This window comes from Rana temporaria, chromosome 1, assembly GCF_905171775.1.
Source record: "Rana temporaria chromosome 1, aRanTem1.1, whole genome shotgun sequence".
Classification (NCBI taxonomy): Eukaryota; Metazoa; Chordata; class Amphibia; order Anura; family Ranidae; genus Rana; species Rana temporaria.
In genome coordinates, this window is record NC_053489.1 from 683,193,364 (window position 1) to 683,202,097 (window position 8,734).

An 8,734-nucleotide genomic window follows, 5' to 3' on the forward strand; every position below is an offset into this window, starting at 1 on the left:
TCTTGGTTCTTCGCGGGTTCCTGGTTCCGGGTGCGGCACCCACCTTTAGGGTGTGCGCACATCGTGGGCCCCGCCACTATGGCCTACCTGGCCTGGGGTGGCGCGCAACCCAGAGTTCTTGACTCTGGGCCCTCATGGCCTGGAGCGACTGATGCTACCAAGGGCTCCAGTGACTTACTGGGTCCCCAGATCTATTGAAGAGATCCTAAGCTACGTGCTGTGCGGTGGGGGATCGGTTTAAGGAGAACACAGAGGCAGGTTGTCTGAGAGACTTGAACGAACCATTGGGGATCTGGTGACCGGTTACTGACAGGTACGCTGAAACTGTCAGACGGTGACCCTAACGTGACTTATTGGGAAGATTCGCTCTGCGTTCACATTGTCAGCATTGAGCCTGTGGCAGAGGCCTCAACTAGCGTCTTAATTCAATCAGAGCCAGGCCTGTGGCAGAGGCCTGTTCCTCCCAACTACCTTAAAGTGACGCTCCGGCTGCCAGGCTCGTGGCAGGAGTCTGTCCGGGGGCACTTCACCCACTCTGGCTGGAGTGGCGACGAACTGTAACTACTACTACTGAAAGCAGGATTGATTTCCTCTTATCCAAGCCTGATACCGCAAGGTTCTCTTACTTCATCAACCTTTTCTGTCCTACCTCATGTTGATGTTGGTCATGTTGGGCCGAGAAATAAAGCATTCAGAAAACCTTTTCCGCTGATTGGACATTCGTTTACTGCTCTACTCACTACCATCACCCCTAGACAACGATTAGAGGTAACTTAATACGCCGATCCCAAATCAACCAGCGGCTCTTGAGGGGGTAGCACTACAGTACTAAGACATTCAAAATCACTGGTTGTCCGCATGTATCATCATTGATTCATATTGTATATGCCTGAGTTATTATATCTAAGGCCTTGTACTCACGAGCAGACATGTCCGATGAAACCGGTCTGCGGACCGTACATGTCCGGGCGGACAGGTTTCCAGCGGACTGTTTTAAAGCAAGTCCAGGAAACAGTTGTCCGCTGGAAACCTGTCCGATCCGCCCGAAAATGGTCCGCTCGGGCCTATACACGGCCAAACATGTCTGCTGAAACTGGTCCGCGGACCAGTTTCAGCAGACATGTTTGGTCGTGAGTACGGGGCCTAATGCAGCGTACAGACGGTCATTTTTTGTGATGAAATAAAATGACATTTTTAAAAATGTCATTTAAAATGATCAAACGTCATTTTTTTTTCATCACAAAAAATGACCGTCTGTATGCGGCATAAGACTGTCAAAGATCAGAGACTGCATAATATACATGAATAGAAAGCCCGTTTACCAAAGAAGTTGATAAATGAACTCAGGTGCATAATATCATGATTAAAGCGGGGGTTCACCCTATCGACGGGAAAAAAAAAAAAAAAAATTTCTTTTACCTTAAAATCAGGCATTGTAGCGCGAGCTACAGTATGCCTGTCCCGAATTTTTTACCCCCGTACTCACCTTGTAGTCGTCCATCGAAGATACCGGGGAATGGGCGTGCCTCTGGAGACGGAGGATGATTGACGGCCGGCTCTGGCGCGTCACGCTTCTCCGGAAATAGCCGAAATAGGCTTGGTCTTCACGACGCGTGCGCATAGCCTGTGCGCAGGCGCCGTGAAGAGCCGAGACCTACTCCGGCTGTCTTCGGGGAGAGTGACGTGCCAGGGCCGGCCGTCAATCATCCTCCCTCTCCATAGGCACGCCCATTCCCCGCGGGAGCCGAAATCTACGATGGACGACTACAAGGTGAGTACGGGGTTAAAAAATCGGGACAGGCATACTGTAGCTCGCGCTACAATGCCTGTCTCGATGGTAAAATGTGTCGGGGGGGGGTGAACTACCGCTTTAAGGATGAGCCGAACACCCCCCTGTTCGGTTCGCATCAGAACTTGCGAACACACCAAATGTTCGTGTGAACTTTAGAACCTCGTTAAAGTCTATGGGACTCGAACATTTGAAATCTAAAGTGTTAATTTTAAAGGCTAATATGCAAGTTATTGTCCTAAAAAAGTGTTTGGGGACCCGGGTCCTGTCCCAGGAAACATGTATCAATGCAAAAAAAAGTTTTAAAAACGGATGTTTTTTCAGGAGCAGTGAATTTAATAATGTTAAAAGTGAAACATAATAAATAGTGTAATATTACTTTAAATTTCATACCTAGGGGGGGTGTAAAGTCAGCATGTGAAAAGCGCATGTTTCCCGTACATAGAACTGTCTCTTCACAAAGTGTCATTTCTGAAAGAAAAAAAGGCATTTAAAACCGGCTTTGCGGCTCTAATGAATTGTCGGCTCTGGCAATTACAGATATGATTCATTCATAAAAAAATAAAAATAAAAAAGCTGGGGGTCCCCCCAAATTCCATTAACAGGCCCTTTAGCTCTGATATGGATATTAAGGGGAACCCCGTCGTCAATTTAAAAATAAAATGACGTGGGGTTCCCCCCAAATATCCATACCAGACCCTTCAGGTCTGGTGTGGATATTAAGGGGAACTCCACCCAAAATTAAAAAAAAAATGGCGTGGAGTTCCCCCAAAAATCCACACCAGACCCTTATCCGAGCACGTTAACCTGGCCGGCCGCAGAAAAGAGGGGGGGACAGAGTGCACCCCCCTCTCCTGAACCGCACCAGGCCACATGCCCTCAACATGGGGAGGATGTCCCCATGTTAATGGGGATAAGGGCCTCATCCCCACAACCCTTGCTTAGTGGTTGTGGGGGTCTGCGGGCGGGGGGCTTATCAGAATCTGGAAGACCCCTTTAACAAAGGGGACCCCCAGATCCTGGCCCCCCCTATGTGAATTGGTAATGGGGTACACTGTACCTCTACCATTTCACGAAGGAAGTGTAAATAGTTAAAAAAAAACACAGACACCGTAGAAAAAAATCCTTTATTAATAAAAAAAATAATAATAATCCAGCGATGTGAATCCACTCTCGGCCCGGCCCGCGCTCCAACGTTGTCTTCTATCCAGCGACGGATGATCTCTCCAGCAACGGGTGATCAGCGGTCCGGTCCAGCGATGAGAAGATCCATCCGTCCAGAGCGCAGCAGGCGAGCTCCACTCTCCGCTGGACACAGCCCAGCGGAATGACGCGCTGGAGCTGTGACATTTCTTATATAGGGGAAGCGGCCACCCGTCACGTGACCCCGCCCCCTCTGACGCACCCTCGTACGTCACTGAGAAAGACCCGGAAAGACCGGGCTTTCCCAGTGACGTACAAGGGTGCGTCAGAGGGGGCGGGGTCACGTGCCGGGTGGCCGCTTCCCCTATATAAGAAATGTCACAGCTCCAGCGCGTCATTCCGCTGGGCTGTGTCCAGCGGAGAGTGGAGCTCGCCTGCTGCGCTCTGGACGGATGGATCTTCTCATCGCTGGACCGGACCGCTGATCACCCGTCGCTGGAGAGATCATCCGTCGCTGGATAGGAGACAGTGGATTCACATCGCTGGATTTTTTTTAATTAATAAAGGATTTTTTTCTACGGTGTCTGTGTGTTTTTTTTTTAACTATTTACACTTCCTTCGTGAAATGGTAGAGGTACAGTGTACCCCATTACCAATTCACATAGGGGGGGGGCCAGGATCTGGGGGTCCCCTTTGTTAAAGGGGTCTTCCAGATTATGATAAGCCCCCCGCCCGCAGACCCCCACAACCACCGGGCAAGGGTTGTGGGGATGAGGCCCTTGTCCCCATCAACATGGGGACATCCTCCCCATGTTGAGGGCATGTGGCCTGGTGCGGTTCAGGAGAGGGGGGGGCCGCACTCTGTCCCCCCCTCTTTTCTGCGGCTGGCCAGGTTAACGTGCTCGGATAAGGGTCTGGTGTGGATTTTTGGGGGAACTCCACAGCATTTTTTTTTTAATTTGGGGTGGAGTTCCCCTTAAAATCCACACCAGACCTGAAGGGTCTGGTATGGATATTTGGGGGGAACCCCACGTCATTTATTTTTTAAATTGACGGCCAGGTTCCCCTTAATATCCATATCAGACCTGAAGGGCCTGGCAATGGAATTTGGGGGGGCCCCCAGCTTTTTTATTTTAATTTTTTATAAATGAATCATCTCTGAATTGCCAGAGCAGACAATTCATTAGAGCCGCAAAGCCGGTTTTAAATGCCTTTTTTTCTTTCAGAAATGACACTTTGTGCAGGGACAGTTCTATGTACAGGAAACATGTGCTTTTTCACATGCTGACTTTACACCCCCCCCCTAGGTACAAAATTTTAAGTAATATTACACTTTTATTGTTTCATTTTTAGCATTATTAAATTCACTGCTCCTGAAAAAACTGCCGTTTTTAAAACTTTTTTTTGCATTGATACATGTTTCCTGGGACAGGACCCACACTGTTCCAATGCCTTTTGAAAGTACTTCCTAGTATGCAACATCATTGTACAGAACAGGAAGATATTTGGTAATAATTTGACTTATTTTGTTGTACTCCGAACTGTACTGTGTTGAAAAAACAGGTATGTTGCTAGAGGAGGTGTTGGACCACTTCCCTGCAGTACCTCCGACATTCTTATCTTGTAAAAGTGAGCCTCTGGTGATGGCATTGACCTTTGCCAAGGCCTTTTTTATGACTTGGATGGGATAACCCCTATCTTCAAATCTGTATGTCATTTCCCCTGCCTCTCTAAAAAAGTCATCTGGTGTGCTGCAAAGGCGTTTGAGCCTTAGGAATTGACCGAACGGTATACCCTTAATGGTGTGTCTCGGGTGTGCCGAATCCACCCTAAGTAAAACATTTCCAGCTGTACTTTTTCTGTGTAACCCTGTAACCACACGTTCCATCGATTCCGGTAAGCTTGACATTGTAACGCACTGGCGTTATCCTGTGTAAAACGAGCGCAGCCTTACCTGATTCCTACAGCTGCGCTCGTCTCCCTGTATTCGCCGTGTCATTTTCGCTGCGCCGCGGCTTGCGTTCCACGCTGGAACGCGGAAGCGCGCCCCAGCGTGCTCTGTCCTTTCCCGCGCTCAGCGGGCTATTTAAACCTACAGCAATGACGGCAGGGTGTTCCGCTATTTTGTTGGACCCCTGCCGTCACCTGGGACCCGCTCACCAGCCCCCTGACCGGCTACAGTCCGGAGCACCAACCCCTCATCCAGCTTTCAGAGCTGCACCTTCCTCCAGGCTCCAACTCTCCAGGGATCTCTCATCCAGCCAGACAGCTGACAACAGGAAGGATTCCTAACACCTTGTGCTCACTGACATTCCAGGACCAGACCAACCCAGCTTGCAGTTCCTACATCAGATAATCAACAGAACCGCAAGTATCATTATCTAAACATAACAGTATTAACAAGCTGTAACTGTATTGAAGTACCAACCCAAGCTTGCAATATCTCATCAGATAAACAGCAATACCGCAAGTATTATTTTCTAAACATTAGGGTTGTCCAGATACCGATACCAGTATCGGTATCGGGACCGATACCGAGTATTTGCGGGAGTACTCGTACTCGCGCAAATACCCCCGATACCTAAATAGAATACTTCCCCCCCCTTCGATCGTGCCGCCGCATCGTGCCGCCGCATCGAGGGACATGGCTAGAGGGACATTGCTGCATATGTGAGGGACATGGCTAGAGGGACATTGCTGCATATGTGAGGGACATTGCTGCATATGTGAGGGACATGGCTGCATATGTGAGGGACATGGCTAGAGGGACATTGCTGCATATGTGAGGGACATTGCTGCATATGTGAGGGACATGGCTAGAGGGACATTGCTGCATATGTGAGGGACATGGCTAGAGGGACATGGCTGCATATGTGAGGGACATGGCTAGAGGGACATGGCTGCATATGTGGGGGACATGGCTGCATATGGGGGGGACATGGCTGCATTTGGGGACACATTTAAAAAAAGTATCGGTATTCGGCATCGGCGACTACTTGAAAAAAAGTATCGGTACTTGTACTCGGTCCTAAAAAAGTGGTATCGGGACAACCCTACTAAACATAACAGTCTTATCAGGGTGTAACTGTATTGAACTCCTATGGAACTTTGCCTGTTAGTTTACCCTTACTCTGATTAGATGAGACATGTCTGTAATTACATATCCATAACCTGAAGTACCTACTGTTGGAAACACTATTAGCTTTTCTCCAGAGACTCTAGTCATATATTTTTGTTTCATGTCACAACATTAGTTCCTTGCTGACGCATATATTTTGACAGACTCTTTACTCTAAGAAATATACGCTTATGAATTAATAAGCTTCTTGATTATGTTGGTTACTCTAACTGAGGTTGTGATGAAATAAACCCTTAACTCTTTAACCTATAAAAGAGTGACTAAGTGGTTTACACCTGAGAAACCTCCGCAGCTGAGATCCAATTAATTAAATCAACTCAATACAGGAACGTCACAGACATCCAGGAAATCGATGGTAGTGGGCTGCAGGTTACCTGTGAACATCAGGTTTAGGCTGTTATCATTTAGGTAGGATATCCAAATATCCAAATTGGCCGAACTATCTGAGGTGACAAATAGCAGGTCATCAATGTACCGACAGTAAAAAAAATGGTGTCCAAACGGTGGGGGCTATCATGTCCAAAGATGCTGTTTTGATGATGTTTTATAATTGTCAGCTATGATTAAGCACTAATTTATAGTGCAAAACACGTCAGCTGTTTTACTCCTGTGTTGTGTGCTGTGACTTGTAGTGCTTTTTTCCTTTTTTAAATAAAGACAACCATCAAGGTTTTTTGGAGTGTGGCTGTCCATATTTTCTTTTTCCATTTATGTGTCTTTCATGTTCTATCTTAGCCGCCCTAATTGCATCCTTACATTTCTTGTTACATTCTTAATAACGTCTGAATGCTGATGATGATCCCTCAACCTTGTATTTTTCACATGCTGACTTTACACCCCCCCTAGGTACGAAATTTAAAGTAATATTACACTTTTATTGTTTCACTTTTAGCATTATTAAATTCACTGCTCCTGAAAAAAATGCCGTTTTTAAAACTTTTTTTTGCATTGATACATGTCCCCTGGGACAGGACCGGGTCCCCAAACACTTTTTTAGGACAATAAATTGCATATTAGCCTTTGTGTCAGCTCAGTTTACACCTCACTTAAATGATTAAAGGGTCACTAAAGGAAAACATTTTTTTTGCTGAAATGACTGTTTACAGGGCATAGAGACATAATAGTTAACTGATTCCTTTTAAAAATTATTAAAAATTGATAAAAAAACAATCATATAATGTGCCTGCAGTGTAGTTTCGTTTTTGCTGTTGTTTGCTGGTTCTCTGATGTACAGAGAGCCACTAGAGGGCAGTCAGCCAATAGAGAGCAGTGATACTTTGTCTAAAACTCCTCAGCACCAATCCAGTTTCGTTTTACACACAATAATCACATTAGTGACCACCGTGAGAAATCTCCCAGCACTGTGGTTATCAGGAAACAGGCAACCAGGAAGTGTCCAAAACAGAGAGGATTTACAGCAACATGAAAGCAAAAACGAACAATGAGGACATGAAACCAGGACTGCAGCAAGGTAAAGGAAGCTATTTAGCTAAAAAAAAAAATTCCTTTAGTGACCCTTTAATGATACATAAAAATGATTGGTTAATAACCTGTTGTCTATATAAAATTAAAGCACACTATAGCAGTGGAAAAAGAGAAAATGATTAGTTTATTATACAGAAAAAGAAACTTGTATTAATCCCATATTTACAACCATAACAGAAATTATATTACTTTAGATCAGAGAGAATACCGCTGATACACATACAACATACAAGTAATGTTATAACATATAAGATACAAACAATAATATTGCTGTAAAGGATTCAACAGTATGTTAAGACAAGCAGTAGGAATAGGGAGAAACAGATTATAGGAGAGAATAAGGAAATTATAGGAATATATTTACAGAGTACTTCACCAAGTTTCCCACATCAGATCACGATTCAGTCTGCCCTCAGTCAAGCTAGGACTGTCTCTTTATACCCTTCAGATGTAATTTTTCTCGCTCTAAGAATTAAAAACACCCCTCTAATATGATTGGAGACAAGAGATGAATGTGGTCTTCAAACAGGAGGTGGCAGGAAATTCTTGTACTTCAATGAGGGGACACTTCTTATCAGATCCCCATCCCTTTGAGATAATCTCCCTATGCTAATATAGGTTTAAAAGCCTTTTGTTAGGTGAACTTCTAACATCGAGTCACGCTATTGACTAGAAAAACAGGATAGTTGACTAACGACATATCCCAGTCTCATTAATAAAAAAAAGCCTTGTAAAAGAATGACATATACATCTTCATATAAATCTTATAAATATGGATATGAAAAATCTCTACCACACCTTTAAAATTAACACTTTAGATTTCTCCCATAGACTTTAACAGGGTGTTCCGCGGCTTTTCGAATTTGCCGCGAACACCCCTAATTGTTCGTTGTTCGCCGAACAGGCGAACAGGCAATGTTCGAGTCGAACATGAGTTTGACTCGAACTCGAAGCTCATCCCTAATCATGATGTTAAAAAAGATGAGGATTTGCTAATTTCAAAGAAAACTAATAAGCTTGAAAGAGATCTTTTCGATTACAGTAATGGTCAGGTATTCGAATGGAAGCGTCCACATAACGAAATACAGGGCATTCCCCCACAGAATATACAAAATAAATCAAGAAATAAAAATAAAAATAAAAAGAATAAATATAGATCCAGAATACCTAACAATGAA

The 8,734-nt window shown here is 44.9% G+C and overlaps 1 protein-coding gene across 1 annotated transcript in view; it reads right to left on the reverse strand.

Moving 5' to 3' along the window:
• The window catches only part of LOC120924686, a 68,180-nt gene extending 59,999 nt beyond the window's left edge, over positions 1-8,181 (reverse strand). The window contains exon 1 of the mRNA XM_040335691.1: positions 7,921-8,181. The gene's annotated coding sequence lies outside the window, so the exon portion shown is untranslated. The remainder of the gene's footprint in view (positions 1-7,920) is intronic.
• Between the last annotated feature and the right edge of the window lie 553 nt (positions 8,182-8,734).